The sequence below is a fragment of the Crocuta crocuta genome, unplaced genomic scaffold (assembly GCF_008692635.1).
Source record: "Crocuta crocuta isolate KB4526 unplaced genomic scaffold, BGI_CrCroc_1.0 scaffold70, whole genome shotgun sequence".
NCBI lineage: Eukaryota > Metazoa > Chordata > Mammalia > Carnivora > Hyaenidae > Crocuta > Crocuta crocuta.
The window spans coordinates 13,594,161-13,614,880 of record NW_027528417.1 but is presented as its reverse complement, the minus strand read 5'-3'; the positions used below and the strand labels follow the sequence as shown (position 1 = coordinate 13,614,880).

The following is a 20,720-nucleotide window of genomic DNA, read 5'->3' as shown; positions in this document are numbered from 1 at the left end:
ATGCCTCAAATCACTGCCACCATCTCTGCAGCACTGTTATGTCCATTTCCTTGTGTGTTTCTTGGGCTTTCATAGTCTCCTACGAATGGAGGGTGGGATCTGGAGGACCTGGATTCCAGGCCTAACTCTCAAAATAACCTACTAGTTGACCCAAGCCAAGTCATTTCCTTCTATTTATATATGTTTGTTTGCATGTATGTATATATTTTAAGTTTACTTAGTTTGAGAGAGAGAGAGACCAAATGACCAGAGTGAAAATCCCAAGCAGGCCCCATGTAGGGCTGTCAGCACAGAGCCCCATATAGAGTTTGAACGCATGAAGCATGAGATCATGACCTGAGCTGAAACCAAGAGTCAGAAGCTTAATGGACTGAGCCACCCAGGCGCCCTAAAACCTTCCTCTATATTTAAATGATAGTCCTATCTCTTAGGTTTCTCCAGAACTGCATCAATCATTCAAGGTCACTCATTTCTGCCTTGGTTTATTGGATACTCAAGCATCAAGCGCATCCATTTCTGTTTTCTTCCTTTTATGTGATTCAGTGTTTGTACATTTCCATTTTTAGCCCCGAAGTAGTAACCAGGTAACATTTCTGAGCCTGGGTGATCTAGAGGCCCTTGAAGGGCCGATCTTCCTTATTGATAATGGCAATTCAGTACTTTCACTTAATATCTTAATATTTACAAAGTTTCTTCATTAGCATTGAAGTCTCACAATAACTCCTGAAGATGGGGATTCTTGGCTACGTTTTAGAGATGAGGAAACAGGCTGAGAGACTAAATGATTTGCTCCAGAGTCCTATAGCAAGTGCAGCATAGCCTAGATTTCAGACAGCATCCTCTTTCTTGTCTAATGCCCTGACCTTTGTTGTGAATGTAACTGGGACTCCCAACCTGACTTAGGAAGGCTGTGTACTCATTAGTACCTAAGCAAGTCTGTCTTTTCATGCAGAAGAATGAAATGAGACTTGGGAGCATTTTCTTAAGCCTACAAGATCTGCCTTTCTGTCCCTTTCTGATATATTCCTAACCTTAAATTCCTTCTTAAGCTCCAAGAACATTTTACTCTGTATAGAAATTCGCTGTTGCCATTGGCTTCTTCAGGGCTTAGTAGCACACATTTCTTCATTGTGATTGGCAGGAGAGGTCTGCCTGGTGTCCGGATAGACATTGTCTTGGCCATGGTCTCTGGAAGCAGTCACTGTAAAAGAAAATGCCCTTGTTTTTATAAGCGCCCTTGAGTTTTTTCCTTCCTTTTAATGCAATGCCATCTACACTAACTAATCCACTGAGCTTGTCAGTACGTGTCCATGCCATTCAAAAGTGTAAGGGAACAGCACTGGACAAGTCAGAAGAGCAGATTCCAAAGCCACCTCTTGCACTAGTTAAATATTTGACCTTGAGATACCACTTCACATCTCCCAACATCTATCCAGTTCATCTCTTATAAAGGACCAAACTTGATCATCTCTAAGGTTCCTTTCAACTCCAGCGTTTGGTAAATTCTCTAGCATGTTGGTCTCCTTCCTAGTTTAGCAGAATACTATCTTTTTTTTTTTTTTTTTTCATTTTGCAAGGAACTGCTTATTGCATATAAAGTTAGGAGGCTTTTCTTATTCCACACCTATTTATGGAGTACTGGCTATGTGCAATATAATGAACGTGGAAGAGACGTTTGGAGGAGGGAGACATCCAGAAGAGGAAACTGTATGAGTAACGATGTGGCAGTTTGAAAGTACAAGTTTCGATGAGAATGGGGCATTGCTGAGAATTTATAGGGCATGGAGGCGAGCAGGTGGACATGAGGCTGTGTGGAAGGGCAGATCAGCCTAAGTTTGGAGGATCTCTGCAGTCTGTATTGCACACACATGCACACACATATGTACATATCCCCTCTCAGGGGACTCCTGCTCTGTTTACTTTGGCAAGCACTAAACTTGCTAAGATTAAGTAGATTTGTACATCTGAGAAGGAATTCCTTAAAAACGATGGGGAACGTCAGGTGTACCGGAACCTTTGCTCCCGTTAAGGATATCATTTTGGGTTCTAAGAGTTTCTCTGCCCTCTTGGCTAGGACTTTCTACGAGACAGGGGTTTTTATATAGTCGTTCTTGAATTTCTAACCCCAGGCTCATTTCCACCATGGCTGGTACACAGTAGTAAATGCTTGTTGCATTGAATTGCTGCCTACTTAAATTCCCAGGAAGGAACAAGGTAGTTTTTCTCCTACAGAATAACTAGGAGATTTTTTTTTTTTAATTAGCTACCAATAGGGAAAAAAAAGCCACAATGGAAAAATTGACAGCCTGGATCTGTAATCTAACTGACCTGACAATTAAAATAACTTATTACGGTGTCAGCCTGCCAGATGGATCTCCTTGAAATGCAACGTGCGGTGCTTCTGAACACAATTCAAGTGCAGGCTTACTTTTCTCCCCACTCCATGTTTGTTGCGTTTGGGAAAGAAGCAGTTTTATTTGAACTAAACCCACTCATCTCAAGAGTGTTTAATGACAGCAGTATGTGACAGAAAAAATAAAATCCTACGGCCTCATTTGATGTTTGTTTTAATTCCAGACCTTAGTGAAAGGAGACGGGATAAAACAACATGATTCCGATGGAGGAGTTTAAAACAAATTATCTATTGTCACAAACTTATCTGTTTCTCTCCAAGGAAATTTAAGAGGTCAGACAATACGAACAATAATGGTAGTTGTAGTTGAGATTTATAGAGTGCCTCCCAGCTTTTAGAGTGGATTTACGTCCATCTCATTCCACCCTTCTGTCAAGTCTGTGAGTTTGCCTGGCCAGAAACTATGGTCTCAGCATTACACACACTGTTGAGTGAGTTGCCCCAAATTGTACTTCTAAAGTGGCAGAAATGGGTCTCATTCTTGGTCCTATTGATTTTGAATCTAGTAATCCCTCCACTGATCAGTGCTGGCCCACCACTCACACACGTGTGCAGTACAGTGGAGGCATCTTGTTCCTTAACTTTACCAAAACACATATGTATGGACTATGTGAATAAATGCTAATCACAACATATTCCACCAATCAGGAGTATGTAGAATAAAACTTGAAAGTGTTCTTTTACTACCTACTCTGTTTATTTCTGCCTCACACCCTCCCCCCACTTCATACTTTTTTCTGTAATCAGTGTTGTCTGTCTGTTATGCATCTTTCCAGTCTCTTAACAGTACATAGATACACATGGCTATGGGTGTGATTATAAGGTCATATTTATTTTAAACAGAAATGTTATGATATTATCTTCAGTTTACTCTTTGATTCTTGATATTTTCATGTCAATAAATGGGGATCTGACATATTTTTTTAACACCTATCTCGTACTCCATAATATGGGCATACCATCGTGTGCTTCTTCTACTGAAGGGCACTGAGGGGAGGCATTCCTTTACTGTAAATATTAAGATGAGTTTCCTTGCATGCGTATCTTTGTGTTTGCGTGAATCTAGCATTAGGCATCCAGAATGGGAATTGCTTGTTGTTGTTGTTGTTGTTGTTGTTGTTGTTTTTTTTGAGGTTTATCCAAAGGAAGTTTCAACCACCATCCCCCAGTGTTTTTAGAGTCCTCGTATTAGCTCGTGTTACCAACCTCAGCTTCCACTTAGTTGCTTGGGGATGTGTTGTTCAGACCAATGCAGACACTTCTCTCAACAGATACTTGTGGCCCGGAGAATAAATGTCAAGAAGGTTATTTTCCATGGCTCTGTGGTTTGGACACAGGCACTCATCATGGAGGAAGAATAAGGTATTCTTGTGACAGTTTTGTTTACTTAAAACAGCCACACTCTTCACTCAGCTAGAATAAGGTATTTAATACAATAAAAAAAAAATCTGTCATTAAAAATGCAAATAGTGCAACGCGCTGAAAACTACCTTTACCTTATCCTTTGTTCAGAAACAAGTGTTTTGTGTAATCATGCTTGGAAGATATACGATTAAAGCTTCTGGACTGACTATATGATCTAGAGGTCCAGAGGGTTAACTCTACCTCCCAAGCCTCCTGTCTCTTACCAACTTTCCTAGCTGTTTTGTACTGGAGGTAAACAAAAGGAGCTAAAATTTGAACACGTGGCATGGAAGAGAAGAGAGCTAATCTGAATGGTCCATATGGCATTACAAGATTGAAAGCAGACATGAAAAATAAAGTCTCTCTCTCTCCTACTTCTATTTTCCTTTGCATTCTGTTAAAGGACTTAATTATTTTTTCTTTTTCTTTTTTTTATTTTTTAATAATTTTTCAGTTAATTTTTGAGAAAGAAAATGTGTGCAAGCAGATGGGGGAGGGGCAGAGAGAGGGAGTGAGACAGAGAGAGAGAGACAGAGGGACAGAGAGAATCCCAGACAGCCTCCACACACTCAGCATGGAGCTCAAAGTGGGGCTCAAACTCACAAACCTGGTGAGATCATGACCTGAGCTGAAACTGAGAGTCAGACACCCAACCAACTGAGCCACCCAGGCGCCCAGGCTTAGTTACTTTTTAAACCATGATATGCCAGTATGGTTAGAATCATGTTTGTCTAAGTTCTTTTAAAATAAAGAAATAGCTCCTCGGGTCTTTTGTAGCTAGGCTCTTTCAGGTTGCAGGAAGCCAAGATGTGCCTGGAGTTACCTCAGTTGATTTTTAGATGATGAAAATTTATGGTAAGGGTACAAAGAGAAGGAACGAAGTCCAAAAACCATGTCAACAGCCAGACAACCAAGCCACATGGAAACTGGGAATATCACTGAGGACATAATATAGCTGATTTCCTCTTCCCATCAAAAGTGAACCCCCAGTGTTTCCTTATTCAGTGGGTCTCCATTCCTGGGGCTTAGATGCTCTCAGGTTTTCTCTCTCTTTCCAGTTGCTGCTCCTATGTAGCCTTCTTCTGGACAGGACACTATGATGTTCGCTCTCTAATGTCCTCTCCTGCCTCGAAGCTTCTTCATTCCACTCTGAGTATCTCCGGTTTCTACTCCATTCTACCAGTCAGTTGTGCCTTGCCTTCCAATGTTCCAAACAACAAGGTCCGTTGTTATAGCTGGCTCTTCTCCAGTAAAATTTGGGAAGGAATTCTTCCTCCAACACATCTCCTGTTGCTGGTTTAGGTTCAGTCCCTCATCCAATTAGTTGTGGCCAGAATTCAGAATTACCTGGTACAGAGCTGTGGGAAATGTATTTCTTTAAAGCAAACAGCCACCTTTTTGAAGCTCTTACCTTAAACAGAGCTGTGGATGTGGTAGAGACGCCACTGTTTATGTGCTCCTCTATTCACAGTGGAGTTTTAACGTAGCCACATGGAAGGTTTTGAGGATTTAGCGTTCAAGTCCATGTGCTCCAGAAGTATGCCAAAAACACTGATTGTGGTTCTGACGTGGCTCTAACCAGCGGTGGAACTTTCTCTCAGTTTACACTCTTCTCTATGCTTTACTCTTTCTATGTTATCAAGAAGTTTGCTATTTTAAAAAAAAAAAAAAGATAGCTTCAGAGAAGAGAACTACAGCTAAGTTCCCACTGCCCCCCCAATAAAAAGGATACCTGTGTTCAGATGCTGTGAAGGGACAGTTGTCGAGGAGGAGGAGCCATGGAAGATACTAGAGAGTGTAGAGAAGGAAGTGAACAAGTGAACTGGGTTCTGGAGGGGGCGGGAGGGTTAGGAGCAAGAACACAAATGGCAGAATTTGCACCACACGGAGACTGGGCATCTCTTCTCTCTGCCCCTGCACAGAGAGGCGATTCCATTAACAGAAACAGGCAGGTTGTTGAGAAGAGAGGAACTAGTGGAGTAAAGGTATGCTCGATACCTCACTCTCTCAAAAGAAGGAAGGGGAGTTATGTGTGGAGAAGAGGGCCTACGAGTGCATGAAGCCAAGGAAATTTAGGTGCACCCTTTGGGATATGGAATCAGCAGATTCATAAAGAGGCCCACTTGAAATTGGATGATCAGGTCTGCACTGTTTCATGGCTTTTTCAAGAGTATGTACAAGCCAGAGCTACCAAAAACAGACCAAAAACCATGGCCACTGACTGCAAGTTTATAAAGGTCAGCAGAAAGGCTGGGTGAGCGTTAATTGCTGTGACTTAAAGGGACACAGCACACAGCCCCCCTCCTCTCTACGCATGTTCAGAAGCCACTGACAAACGGAGGAGTCAGATGGATGGAGACCAAACTGTCAGTCTGGGGACTGATAAAAACACCTTGGGGGACTGTGTAGGCTTTAGGTCAAGAGAAATTACTAGACAGGTTTGTCCTCCTGACAGTGTTCAGCACCAGCCACCTGCAGACCTCTCCTGAGGTGGGACTGCCCAAGCCCCAAACAGTTTGCAGTCTGGAAAAGCAGAGAAAAGCATGCTCTTGTAGACAGCAGTTCTGAGTGGAGCTTGGAAAGGGGCTGAACGATGCATGCTCTATTTCTATCCTCAAAGTTGGCAATCAGTTAAGTCACTGGACTGACTCCTCAGTACGCTTTTCATCAGGAAAGGAATGTGTAAGGCACAAACATATGTTATGAATGCTTCTCCAGGGAGGGTCCTTCCCCATGGAAAATTCTAGAGCAGGGAAAGACCATCTCCCCTATGTTTAATGATGGCAGCACTCAATGTCTTGATATGTGGGCCCAGCCTCCAGCCTGGTATAACCAAATGGGGCTTTAGGGACTGAAGGAGTTGACAAAGGTGATGTATTGTAAAGGGGGAGGGACTCCAGATGGCTAAAGGCAAATGACTAACAGGAAGACATATTCTGTGCGAGTCAAGTGCAGCAATATGCGGAGGTGAGGTCTGGGATGTAGCTGGGTGGGGGGATCGTGGAGTAGACATGAAGGTTGGAAGGAAGACATGGGGTTGGAAGGAAGGAGTGGTTATGAAGTCAGGGTGAACCTGAATGTGGGAGATGGGATTTCTCCCCCAAGGTTTCCAAGTTCACAAAATCTGTAATGTAGAGATCTGTTCCACTCCTGTTTCTACTGCTTTGTCCTTGGCTCTAGATCTATGTTCCGCTAGGACTTAGTTTCCACTATAGTTTCAAAAGAACAACAAATCTGTACCACTGTTGGGTAGCACTCTCACCAGGTTTATGTTCACTGAAAGGCAGTGTGGGCCATGTGATTACTCCTAGTGTTCACATTTAAGCAAAAGCTCATGTGGGCTTGCCAAGGTCAGCATCAGTCACAGCCTTGTTCCTTTATATGCAATAAGTTGTACCTACTCTGACCGATTTTAAAGTGATTTTGTAAAGTCATTATTTTGGCTAATCCGGACATGAGGAGGAATGCTTTTGGATGTGCAGCCTTGGTGAAATTTAGTTAGCATCTAACATGGGAACTTTCCCGTAAGACCACGATGAATAAAGGAAATCACTGTCATTAGTAAAGATTTATATTTCAAGTAATGTTCACACCGTAGTGACTCTTTGAGATATCTAAAGACAACTTTTTGAACTTGCCTTTTTTACAGGTTATAAAACTAACAGCCAAAGAAGTTTGATTAAAACTCATGTAGTAAAATCCTTGCAGGAGAAACTGGCTCCCTGGACACTTCTACTTTGCTTATACCATAACATCAAATGCCAGGTTCTTCACAGATGCCCCTTCATACACAAACAAACCTATGTGTATCAGGCAAGTAAGCTCTTGTCCAAGTAAACATTCCTTCAAAATGCCAGCATCCCTTAGGACGAATTAGCAGTACACACAAATGCATCCTACTGAACATATGTCTGATAAACAATTAATAAAGCAGTGTGCCCATTAGAAAGCAATTATGGGATATTTTTAGGGCTTTGATAGCTTTTAAAAGGGCTTATTCTATTTCTCTTCACGCAAAGCTAGTATTTCTAATAGATTTCTTAAAATCCTGAATAGTATTTTTTTTAATGTTTTATTTATTTCTAGGAGACACAGAGAGAGACAGCGTGAGCAGGGGAGGGTCAGAGAGAGAGGGAGTCACAGACTCTGAAACAGGCTCCAGGCTCCGAGCTGGCAGTCAGCACAGGGCCCAATGCAGGGCTCAAACCCACGAACCGCGAGATCATGACCTAAGCGAAAGTCGGACGCTTAACCGACAAAGCCACCCAGGTGTCCCAGAATCCTGAATAGTATTTTTATTTGTCCATAAATATATTCTCAAGTGCATATTGTGTCTTATGGGTTGGGGAGAAAGAATTTGAGGAATCAAATAGAAATAAAAATGTATTGTTGGAAAACATGGAAGTTCCTTTACTCACCAGCTTCCAAACTTTTCCAGGTGTGGACAAAGCTATTGGCCAGAATGCAAGTCATTTCTAACAGCTACTAAGAGGTGGTGTGGGTGGGAGATTATATACTGATGCCCAGGCTTTAGAGACAAAGCAGTTTTGGACTAGATCTTAACCTCTATGTGAGAATGGGAGCTTTCATAATGTAGTTAATAGAAGTTTCCACATGATTGCAAATGGATTAATAAGATTTAACTTTATATTCTTGGTAACTTCTCAACTAGCCAAGATCTCGGATGAAAAACAATTAGACAATTATAGACTTGTGTTTCTTTTCAGTCTTCCCTTACATGATTATAAGGGACTTATGTCTTGATTGCCTTTCCTAATATTAAGTATGTTAGAATTTCGTGGGAGGTTTGGAATATCACATATCTTGACTGTCACGTGGAGGAGCAGGACTCCACAAACAACTTTTCTGTGTTTTGAGTCCTTTTATATGTAAAAGAACATTGTTTGGAAAATGAGCCTTGATGGTGATGATGCCTTTCTAATCTGTGTCATATTTTGCATTAGCTTTAAGAGTTATTCAGTTATCAGGATTTGGTGATATCACAGTCACATCCCTGGACGTGGTTTCTGTGTTTCAGCTTCCCTCCTATTGCTGTACATACCACATTCCTGGGTTTGTCTGCCTGGCTCAAAAAGCCGTGCTCTCTCTTTATGTAAATTACACCAAGATTGCCGCTAATCATATTCGGGAAGCTAACGATAATATATGCTTGAGTTGTGGGTTTTTTTTTAATATCATGCCATGAGATACGTTGCCAAATCAGGCCTCTTTTTTGCTTTTAATTAGTCAGCAACATTTATTTAATGCCTACTAAGCTCAGAGCAAGGAGAGTGGGGAGTGGAGAAGGGCAGAAAGTAGATCTAAACACAAATAGACTATCATCTCCAGAATAGCTTTCTGTGTCTTTAGGAATACAGAAAACAGATAAACGAAAGGATTAAGAAAACTTAAAAGCAAAATCTAAATGAGTGCAAATTGGTCTGGTAAAAACTGAGTTATATAAATGCAAAGAGGATGCAAATTAGGAAAACTGGAAGTTCGGTGTCTAAAACTGCTCTCTTTCTACTTTTATTTTCATAATACTCTGCCATGAGAATTGTTAGAAGTCAGAGCACCATACACTTCAGGGAGGAGAATTTCCTAGTTCCGTTGTATTGTTTAGAGAAGCAAACCTAACTCTTGGTACTTTCTAGAGAGTTGAAGCTGTAGAGCGTTATGAGTCCCTGTTCATCTTTCCTTGTTATCATTAAAACTGTCATAACCTTGAATAGGTTGCTTAGCCTCTCTGTGCCTCAGTTTCCACACAAGTAAAACAAAGATGGTAATAGTAGCTATCTCATAGGATTGTTAAAGAAGTATTGAATGTGTAAAACTGTATTCTAGTCTGTGAAGCACTTTTTTTTCCCATTAATTTCTTTGAGATGGAAATACATCCTATCACCGATACTAAGAGAAATCATTGTGGCACAGATTAACTGGCACCAACTACTTCTGTCTTCATAGTAAAAACATAATAGTGAATCTTACAGACAAAGGCATCGTACTGCATGTGTAAAGTGCCTATTAAAACAGAGCGTGGCATACAATAAGTCTTAGAGAGTGATACTGTCTGAATACCATGTTTGTGGTTTATATTTGCTCCTAATCTTCAGGAGATCTGCAGTAGGAGACAGATACACTTAGGATTTTTGGTCTTTGTTCGAGTAAATAGGGTCTGGAAGAGTTACCAGTGACTTCACAACTAGTAAGTGACAGATCTAGGTTATGAACTCAGATTGTTTTATGTGTTCTCCATCCGTCACATCTGAGTCCTACTATGTCCGGTGAACTTTCGGTTCTAGGGTTGAGGGCTAACCAAGGCCGATGAACTTCTTTCTCTGGCTGAACTAAAATGCCTGAGGAGAAGCTAGGGGGACGTAAACAGTATGTTATATACAGTAAGTCAGCAAACAAATTCAGACAGTGAAATAGAATGAAAGGGGTAGACAGGGGTATCTGGAATGATGCTTGGGAGGGTCAGGCGATGCTTCTCAGAGGAGCTGACTTCTGAAAAGGCACCTCAGCAGGAAACTGAGAACTCACTCCTGCAGAACAATGCATAAGCAGAAAGACGCTTGAATCTTTTAAGAACTGGAGTGAGCCAAGGTGGACCATGGGAATAGATACCTTCAGTCCTATGATCAGAGATAAATAGTTGTGACTTTAGGCTCCAGATCGCATATGCTGAGTTTTGTCTCTGAGGAGCAAAGAATTGGGGTATTCTTTACCATACCTTATAAGCTTGTGCTCTGGGGGTACTTCAGGGAAGTTCTTGCATTCTGAAGAGAGATGTGAGTGCATGGAGTGTTTTCTTTTCTTCCCTACATGAATATGCTGAAGAACAGAGATATGAAATGATTTTTCCTAGGAAGTTTTCCAATTATCATACAGTGTTACTGATACCTAGTTGAGTCACATACTTACTCCTAGGTGTCGATTTTGGAGGGTTTTTAAAGGCTTAAAATCTTCCAAGTGGAAATTTCCAATACTATGAATCTTTAAGTTGTAACTCTTCATAGTCTATGGATTTGTTCCATAAAAGAAATCATTAGTGATTATTTTCCACTTCTGTGGTTCTTTAGAATTGCCTCTCATGGTATCAGCTGTTTAGAAATATCAATTCTGTCTTGAAATAGCCCATCAAATGATGACTCATGTCAAGCCAAGAGTTTATTTATGCCTCTTTTCATGATTAGCAACACCTGTTTAATCTAATCACACATATAGATGTGTTTGTATGCGCACACACACACACACACTACATAATCTATTTATGTCCAAATTTATTTCTAACTTTTATTTCCAGTACTAGGTGCTTGCACAGTTCATACTCATAACTCTAAATATGGCTTCAGCTATGTCATAAATCTTCCTATGTCAGACACCTTTAATGATATTAATTTGTGTGGAAGTATTCTTTGGGGATCCTGTCTGCATAATCATGCATAATTTACTTTTTTACTGAGCCCAACTTTTTTATTTATAAAATGTGGATGTTGAAATAAGTGAATTTTCCAGCTCTATGATTTATAATATCACTATCAATTTATCTACTGAGTAGCATCATAGAAATTGGTCATTTGTAGAAAGGGTTCAGTGGCTCAGAATCTGGCATAACATTTCACTTTTATGAAATTTCAGCAGATATAATTGAGCATCTTATGTGTACCAGGCTCCGTAATAAGAATGCAAGCATGGAAGACCTTTTTCCAGCAACTGGGAGGTGAACTTGGCAGCTCAGAGTTTTCTTATAACAGATTTTATTTTAGATATAGTTCACTTACCGTGTAATTCACAGACTGAAATTATTTCTGAAGGAGATAATCAGCACATTCACTCAATAAATATGCATTGAGTATCTGCTATACACCGAAGACTTTCTAGGTGCTGGAGTTAAAACCTTGCCTGACAACAGTTCTATAAAACCTAGCCTCCCAAAGAATGTCCCTCAATAGACAATTGTCCATAGGATGTTAGAGACCAATATTCAGGATCAGCAAAGGGTACTCTGAGAACTCATGGGGCAGATGATGAAAACCTGGTCTTAGTATATCTTGGGAGGTTTCTACGCCATGGTCCTCTCCAAAAAGGGGCCTGAGAAACCCATGAGAGTCTGCTAGGTTGATGGTGCAGGGCAAACAAAGGCAGGGGGCTTCTGGAAGAGGAAGAAAAGATATGCCAAGTCATGGAAGTAAAACCTAAGTAAACCACAATAGCTCTGTAGAGTTAGAGCATGGGGGGCAGTGTGAGCAGAAAGATAGTTTCTGCTGGCCCTGAAGGGCAGAGGGACTTTTGATGTGTGCTTACACAGAGCTGTGTAGGACTTACTGTGAGGTCACAGAGAAGGGTGAGGCCAGGTAGAGGATGTGACATTTGAGTTAGGTCACAAAGGATATCTAGGAGTTTTTGAAACAGACTACAGTAGTCCAGGCAAAAGGAACTATATTTGCAGAAATAAATGTGTGTAAACGAATGGTGTTTGCAGCTTGGTAAGGAACTGGAAGTACTTGGAGAATGAAGTATGTGGAACAGAGAAAGATTAGAGTACACAGAATACATTGGTGAGGAGCAGAAGGACAGCTTGGATTCTGTGAAGTGCAATGAATTTGTACCTTGGACCCTTCATCGTGCTGGCAGCTGGGGCTATCAGGAATAGCAGTTTGGGAGAAGACTGGGGTACTGAGGGTTTTAGAGAAGAAATTATAAGTGTGCTCTAGAAAGAGAATTCTGGACATTCTTCTATTGGAGGAGCCCTGGATTGTGAGTGAAACTCAGAGGTAAGCCACAGGTTTGTTTAGATTACTCCTAGCTAGTATTTTATAGGAGTTCTACCTGTCCATTACCCCTTGCAGCAGTGAACGATCATTTTCAATATTAAGAAATTAAAATTAAATTAAACACATGGGATGAAAACCAGTAGACATTGAACACTTAGCCATGTTACTATTTGATTCTCCTTGCCACCCAGTGAAGTGACGTACCATCTCCCTCCATTTTGCAGATGAGATTGTGGCCCAGAGAGGGTATAACTTGCTGAACTAGCAAGGTGCAGAGATGGCATTTTAGCCAATATTGTCTAGCTCCCAACCTGAACATTTGAGTTGATGACTGAATGCCCAATCAAAAATATTAACAAGAGTTGTGTTTGTGAAGTTTGGGCAGAGGGTTTTGTTTTGTTGCAAATCAACTATTCAATGATTTTGTAACCATTACCCCACTCTAATTTTAGAACATTTCTTTCACACCAAAAAGAAATCTCATACCTATTAGTAATCAGTCTCTGTTCTCACCTCCAACTCTATGGTAACCACTTTAATTCGACTTTAGTGGTAATGTCTTTAAGGGATAGGACTTTAGTTTAGTGATGGTTTGTTTGGAATAGTAGCGCTATGATAGCCAAATTCACGAATCTAAGGGTAATATCTGCATGCAGTTAGTGTTCTCCATTCATAATTTGGGGCAGAGAAGGGTACAGTTACCAGTTTCTGCATCAGTCACTGGTCATGTGCACAGATGTAAGACTGCCCCAGACCATACCCTTGAATTCCCGGTGTGCCTTTTAGAGAGACAGACATATAGACACATTCTTGAACGACATTGGAAAATGGAATTCTTCTAGAAACCCTGGTGCGTTTATTGAAGGACAAGTGTTAAACTTCTTTCTGCTGGAAGCTATTGGAGTGTTTATAAAAATCTAGTATATATGAAGCATTTGGAATGCTTAGCATTTTGAGAATAAAATCCACATCAATTAAAAATATAATAAAACTCCCCATCCAGGATAGAGTAGTAATTGCCAGGCATAAAAAAGCCCAGCTGTGGAGTGGCTAAGAGGATAGTTGGTCCCAGGCAGAGATTACCAGCTAGGACACTGGTACACAAGTAGCTGTAATGCCTGAATTACTGTACCTATTTGGTAGTGCATGCATCTAAACTGGCTTAAAATAAAAATTGCAAATGCACCAGATTTGATCAATCTTAGTATTTCTTTCTCTTATTCTCCCAGTCCCAAGTTAAAAATAAAATCCGCCTGCCTCATTTTCCTGTGTGTTCGTTAGTAGGATTAACTAGAGTTCTCAACAGGAAAGCAATAGATGTAGTAGACGACATTGTATAGTGGGTGAGAGCCCGGTAGAGATAATTATACAGTCACTCCCACTATATTACCCTTCAAAGAAACTGAGCCTAATATTCTCCTAAGCAATTTAACCAACTTCTAAAAAAATGTATAAGATATTATTTAGAGAACAAAATAGCTACTGTATATAATCAGGAGGGAGAATTATAGCAAATTATAATACTCATTTGATAAGCGTATAAAGAGCTACGCTCAAAGCTCTGTATTGTACCTCCTAAGTAATTGTTCAGTTGTGCTAACTGTCCTTAAAATAGGAGAGGAGATAAAGAACTACTAAAAAAATATCAACTGTTATGCTTGTTCAGTAAGGCTTTCCCCTCTGGCCATAGATTGAGTCTAATTTCATGCTCCATGAGAATCAAGCATACATTTGGTCTTCATATTTAATAGTGATGATTTCTTTGCCTTTCCAAAGATAATGCCCATGTAGAAACATAGACACCAGTAAAACTATATGGGTTAGATGTGTGTTGGAAGAGCTTATCCCCTGTAGGTTTGTGTACATATGGATGTTGTATGTCTGAGTTCACTGCACATATATCCCAATATTTTCAAAAGATAGGCCTGTCTGCAGATCCTACCAAGAATTAGTTCAAGATAACTTAAAGGAGGCCCAGACATCTGCTAAATTGTCTATTTATATCAAATGGAGTTGGCAGTAATACAAGGGTCAATTTCCCTTTGGTTTGCTTTAAACAAAATAAGAAGCCCAGTGTGTAAACTTTAAGAGACTTAAATCTTTGAACACTTTCCTTTGAGTTTGTAATTCTTGTGCCCCCACTTTCATAAAACAAAAAACAAGAAAACAAATCTAATTGCTGGTATGAGAAGCCTGACCTCATATTTGCTGAGAACAGTTGTTCTAAAGATGTCAGCTACCTTAGATGGAAAACCTTACATCCTCCTCTCACTAACTATGTGTCCTTCAGTGAGTAGTAATCTCCAGACAGACCTCAGTTCCTGATTTCAAAATGGTTATAATAATACCTAGCCTACATCATGCAGTTGTTACGAAGAACAGATCAACACTGCATGTGGATAGTAAAAAGTACTGTGTCTCCAACATACTTAGGCTCGTCAACTCAAGCCCTATATTCATGCACGTCTGGAACATTTCTGACAAATTGCTGTTACTGAGATAGCAATTATGGCATGGTTGACATTGTCACACATGTACATTGACACTTACTTGGAAGAAAATCCTGGAGACCAGTGTCTTTGGTCATTGCTCTTGTTGGCTGAGAGATGACAGCATGATGGGGAAAGAAAATGGAAATTCCATGATATTCAGTTGAAAAGTGATTTGAAGAGTTAAACTGAATAAGAAGAAGCTTTAGGAATGCTTCCATTCCTTTCACTTAAATTTTCCTTTTTATATAAGTAACGGGTGACACAGCAAAGGAGAAATGCTATGTCTAAATAATTTTAAGACATTTCTTTAGGCACATAATAAAAATTCTAAGCAATAATGAAACACTGTATCATCATTTCTGTAGTAGTGGGATTTTTGTTAGTTGGTTTGTTTCTGGTGCTGTAGTAACTGATGGTACATTTTATAACCAGTGGCATCTTTTTGGTGGCATATCATAGTAAGTACTCAGTAAATATTAGCAGTTCTAATTAGTGTTCGGGTGGGGCACCTGGGTGGCTCAGTCGGTTAAGTGTCTGGCTTCAGTTCAGGTCATGATCTCACGGCTTGTGGGTTCGAGCCCCACGTTGGGCTCTGTGCTGACAGCTAGTTCAGAGCCTGGAGCCTGTTTCTGATTCTGTGTCTCCTCTCTCTCTGATCCTGCCCTGCTCACGCTGTCTCTTTCTTTCTCTCAGAAATAAATAAAAACATTTAAATAATTAAAAAAATAGTGTTTGGAATAAGATTAATGTGGTAGGTACGCTGTTGTAATTAAGAGCCCTAAGGTCTCTGAATTGGAGGAGTGTGTATTGAAAGAACACCTTGGGTTGACCAGAAGTCTCAAGCACCTGACTTGTAGCTTTATCAGCATGACTGCCTCCGTCCGTTCAGGGAAGATTGTACTAAGTTGGGCTGAAATTCACATCTGCCAAAACGCTTCACTTTTCTTTTGATTATGAGAGTTCAATTTGAATAATAGAAGTGAAAGCACTCTGTAAACCAAAGTAAGAGGTATCAGGTAGGGTAGTCCAAGCTGTGGCAGCACAATCTCAATGCTTAAAACAAAGGTTCATTTCTTGCTTATGCTACTTGTTCATTGTGGGTCAGAAGGGCTTCTTTGCAGGCTGGTGGAGTAGGTAACATCTGAAGCATTGCTGGCCCCCACCCCAGAGTAAAAGAGCTCTGAGGATCTTGACCTGGCAAACGTGTGCTCTAGCCTGTAAGTCAAGTGGCCTTCCATGCACAACTCACCAGCCACAATGATTCATGTGGTTCCACTTAGCTGTAAGGGTGCCAGACAGCAGAGAGCAGGAACAATTCAGAGGGCAGCATTGATGGCTATCGCATCTGTAATAATCATAGTGGTTAAATATCAGTGAGTGTGTCCTATGTACCAGGTGCTGTTGTAAGTACTTTACATAGGCAGAGTCCTTTCGGCTCTCATGAAAGTAGGCAAGCTTGTGATCTCCATGGTACAGGTTAAACCTAGGCACAAAGAGATAGACTACTAACCCGTGGAGAAGAGGCAGAACAGGGATTCCGCATCTATTGCATTGATATTTGTATCAAACTCTAACGGACTTGAATGTGTTTCTTTAACTGGGAAATTGTAAAGGAAGATACAAATATAATTGAAATTTTTTTTGTTCTGAAAACAAGGGAGTCAACTAGGCAATCCTTATGACTCCCTAAAATTTCACCTGGAGCAGCCCAAGATGAACTGCAAAAACAAGTGACTCCTGTGTTTCATTTACAGCCTCATCTTCAGAAGCCAGAGGCCCTCCTCCCCTGGCCAGCACACTTTCCCAGTAGCTCAAGGCAGGAGTGTTGTCTCCATGACGGGCTGCCTGGGTTTCCATGAAAGCTCCCCCTTTGACTTCTTTGAACTTTCTATTTGGGGAATTCACACATACGTAAACATCAAAGATTATAGTGAATCCAGTATCCCAGATTATTAGGTACCCATACACAAGTACCAGTGTACACCCAGTCTTGCTTGATTTAGCTTTGTGAGTTAATCTGGCCCCCTATCCAGCAGACCTCAGAGCTCACACTGCGTTCTGTGGCTTTGTGGAACGAAGATTGGGATTCAGGAAACAGAAAGCCGGTGACCAGCTACTAGTGGCTGGGTGCTGGGAGGTTCAGACAGGACGTGTGGAAGACAGGGTTGAAGAGATCAATGTAAAGAGAGGACATCACGAATCAATACTTTAGACAAGTTTTCAAGCAGAGGATAAATGATGTGACAGTATTTAATCATTCCTGGAACACTCTTGCAAGGTAAGGGGGGAAGAAGAGATTTGTTGTTAATGCGTTATTATAAAATTATTGCCTTTCTCCCTTGCTAAAACTATCATCTTGCCTGCCACTCGGGTAGTTGATAGAGAAGGCTGGACATGCGAGGTCTGTCAGGAGACAGGAGAGCTCTGTGTTCTGGGCCCTTCCACGAGGCAGAGAATCCACTAAACTGGAAAGCCTGCCACCTTTAGCACCCTGGCCTTCCACGTCATCAACATCCGGAAGGGCCCCAGGTCATTGAACCTCTCTGTCTTCTTTTTGAAAGACGTGTCTATGAACCATCTGAGTGCCTCGCGAACCTATTATAGCATTTAATTAACAAATGTTCCTCAAATGCTTTGAGCTCCCCGTTCAGATACATGTGACTGAAATGTAAAGTACCTTTCACTGCCTTATTTATTGCTCCGGCGAACACGCTATATGTTGGCACCGTTTATCTTCATTTTAATTTTATCTCCAACAAATATAGGCATTAATTTAAATCACATACAGAACATAACAGTTTTTATAGAGGCAAACTTATTCCAGGGTGCTGCATTTTAATATCGCGCTTTGCCATCTTTTCTCACTTGATTCAAGAATAGTATCTCTTCCTGCCTCAGCATTTAATCTTAGGACAACAGAAACTTTTGTGTGTGTGCACGCATGTTCTTGCTCTCAAACTTCATCTTTCTCGCCACGCTGCTGTTTGCTACCTGGAAGTTGTTTTGCGAGTGTGAGCCCAGGCTCATGTTATCAGTTCTTCTTTGTCGATTCAATTTTTCCTTTTGGGGGAGGGTGGGGTGGGGGCGTCAGGGGAGGGGGACAGATGACCCAACATGATGGGTTTTCCAGCTAAAGATAATTCTTGCTCTTCACCTTCCAAATCCCTCTCCCAATAGTAATAGATCTAATGAAATTTATCCACCTCCCCCACATGCCCCGACATCCATACGTACAAGAATCTTTTTAAAGTGCTCATTTTTGTTTCTGGTCTTGTTTTTCACTCCAAAGGAAAATTCCCCTTTTTTCTTTGTAACTGTGACTTGCAGTGGCTGAGTCTTTCCCCTGAGGGGAAACATGCTAAATGGGCCTGCTGTATTTATGGCTATGAAATATTCCAGTTAGCTGTTACACCCTGCACAGGGATGATTTCCCGATCCTTAATTTGTGGCCTGAAAAGCTGTGTCCCTCCTCAATTAAGACCCGCCGAATTGCCTCTGACAAGGCAGCCCATTCCCAGAAGTCAGGCCCGTGGGGGCAGTAATGACATGACCACAAGCCTGAGATTTTAGAAGCCATTTCGAGCTCTCTTCACCAGCTTTCAGGATACTCTTCCTCCACATGTGTAAGCCAACCAACCAACAAACATATGACTTACTTTCCTAGTTTTCTAGGCTTCCAGACTCTGGGTTTAGGGACACCTGTCATATCCCCGCCCCCCGCCTTTTTCGGTAACATTTAATCAGGGTTTAAAATGTACCAGTTATTGTTCAAATTACCTGTTTTTTCCTTGTAACAAACTTTGGAGCCAGATACCATTATTATGCTCATTTCACAGAAGAAGAAACGAGGCCCAGAGAAGTGAAATGTGTTTTTCTCAAATCATGCAGCTGAGACGTGGCGGGGCTGGGGTTTTGAATTTAGTCCACTTAAACTAATTTGCTTTGGATATAGTCCTCTTCAGCTGGAATTCTTGACCTCTTATTTGATGCTGACTTTTCCCAAACCCTTAATCTTTGTGCTGCTAGGTGGATTTTATCTGTGGCAAGAGCACAGTTACCCTGGAAACCCACTAGCTATAATGGCAATCCAATTATAGCACCATCACTCCGGTTTTATTAAATTAGCGTCGCTGATGACGTGGACTTCTTGATTGAAGGATGCTGAGAAATGGTTTCTCATCAGTTGTTTTTGCCTCTGAGGACCACTTGGGGTCATTCTCTTCTACTCCACCAAACCAAACCAAACCAAACCAAACCAAACCAAACCAAATGGGTTATTTGGTTTATTGACTAGATTTAGAGGATAACCTGGGATTACCTTTCTGGACCGCTGGCTTTCAGCAGTGGCTGGAGATGCGTGGAAGCACGTGGAAAGAAGCCTGACTGAATTCTCTCTGCTCTCTGAATAGCCATTCCCATCCCCGCAAGAGCAGTCTCCTGATCAGGGCCCTGATCTGAACAGTTGAGGCTCCTGGCCGCCGGTGGAGTGATTTTTGTATTCCGCTTCAGACCATTGATTTATCCCAACGTTGGTTCAGGAAAAGTCACAGCCCTTTGATTTTTTTTTTTTTTAATTTTTTTTTTTTATTTTTTGGCTCTTTACAGATTTCTGATGGACCAAGGATTTGCTTTGGTTCAAATCAATTGGTAGGCTTCGTTGAAATAGACAGAATTGAAATAGAATTGAATGACCATAGGCAGTGTACAGTCCAAATGCACCAGCATAGAGGAAATGACATTCTTCATCTTAGTTGTTAGCTTACTGCCTGAGATGGTGACTGGTAGGCTGGTACGGTGTTTTCTCAGCTCCTTCCACGTACCAAGTACCACGCGGACACATCACCTATTACTTGTTACTTCCATTAGTTCTATTATCGCTCCATTTTGTAGAGGGGGTAAAAGCACAGCTAGAAGAGATGACTCTCTCATTTGCAGGACTCTCCAGTGATGATGAGTTTTGAGTACAGGTTCCTAGTTTGCTGGCCAACGTCCTTTTCTTTGTGCTGTAGTGCCTTCAAGGTCAGTCTTCTGTATCTCAGATAACAAAGCAGGTTAAAAACACTGAATCTCAACTCTTGGAATCCTAAAGTCAGAGCTATTTTTGCCTGAGAAAAAACTATTGTAGGCATATCCTGTCTAGAGTGATAAGAGTCAGGGAGGAGAGGGGGCTGGATCTTCGGTACCTCTGAAGAGGTGATATTTCTATTGCAATCTCTGTCACCAGTGAGCAGATTTCCAGAAGCAGAAATTCAAAATGATCAAGAGATTCACACGTCTTCACAGAACATTGTAGATTCTGTGTTAGCTTTGCCACCTGTGAAGTAATCTGTTTTAAGACATTCACTGAAGTTCTTTCTAGCCCACCACTTACTGGGTTGGTGACCTTAACCAATGCATTGGGTATCTTTGAGCCCCATTTCCCATGAGAAGCATGGAACAATAATTGTGGGTGAAAATAGTGAGTTGTGAAGAAATAAGTGAGAAGCATTTGATCAACTGCAAAGTGATCCTCTCACTGTAAGATACGCTCTTCCGGGTGGCTCTCTCACATTCTCCCCTCTCTCTCTACCAGTACTTTCTACTTGTCTACACTTAATCTGAAAATATCTGTGATATTCCTTACGTATAATTGTG

At 41.1% G+C, this 20,720-nt stretch overlaps 1 protein-coding gene across 6 annotated transcripts in view; it reads left to right on the top strand.

Annotated features, from left to right (window-relative positions):
• LPP (LIM domain containing preferred translocation partner in lipoma) overlaps positions 1–20,720 on the top strand; it is a 504,345-nt gene that overhangs the window by 200,858 nt on the left and 282,767 nt on the right. Inside the window, exon 1 of one of the 6 annotated variants that reach the window (XM_077754394.1) lies at positions 12,234–12,594. The exons of the other annotated variants lie outside the window; for them this stretch is intronic. The gene's annotated coding sequence lies outside the window, so the exon portion shown is untranslated. Of the gene's footprint in view, positions 1–12,233; positions 12,595–20,720 lie in introns of those variants that run through there. 6 annotated transcript variants of the gene reach the window in all.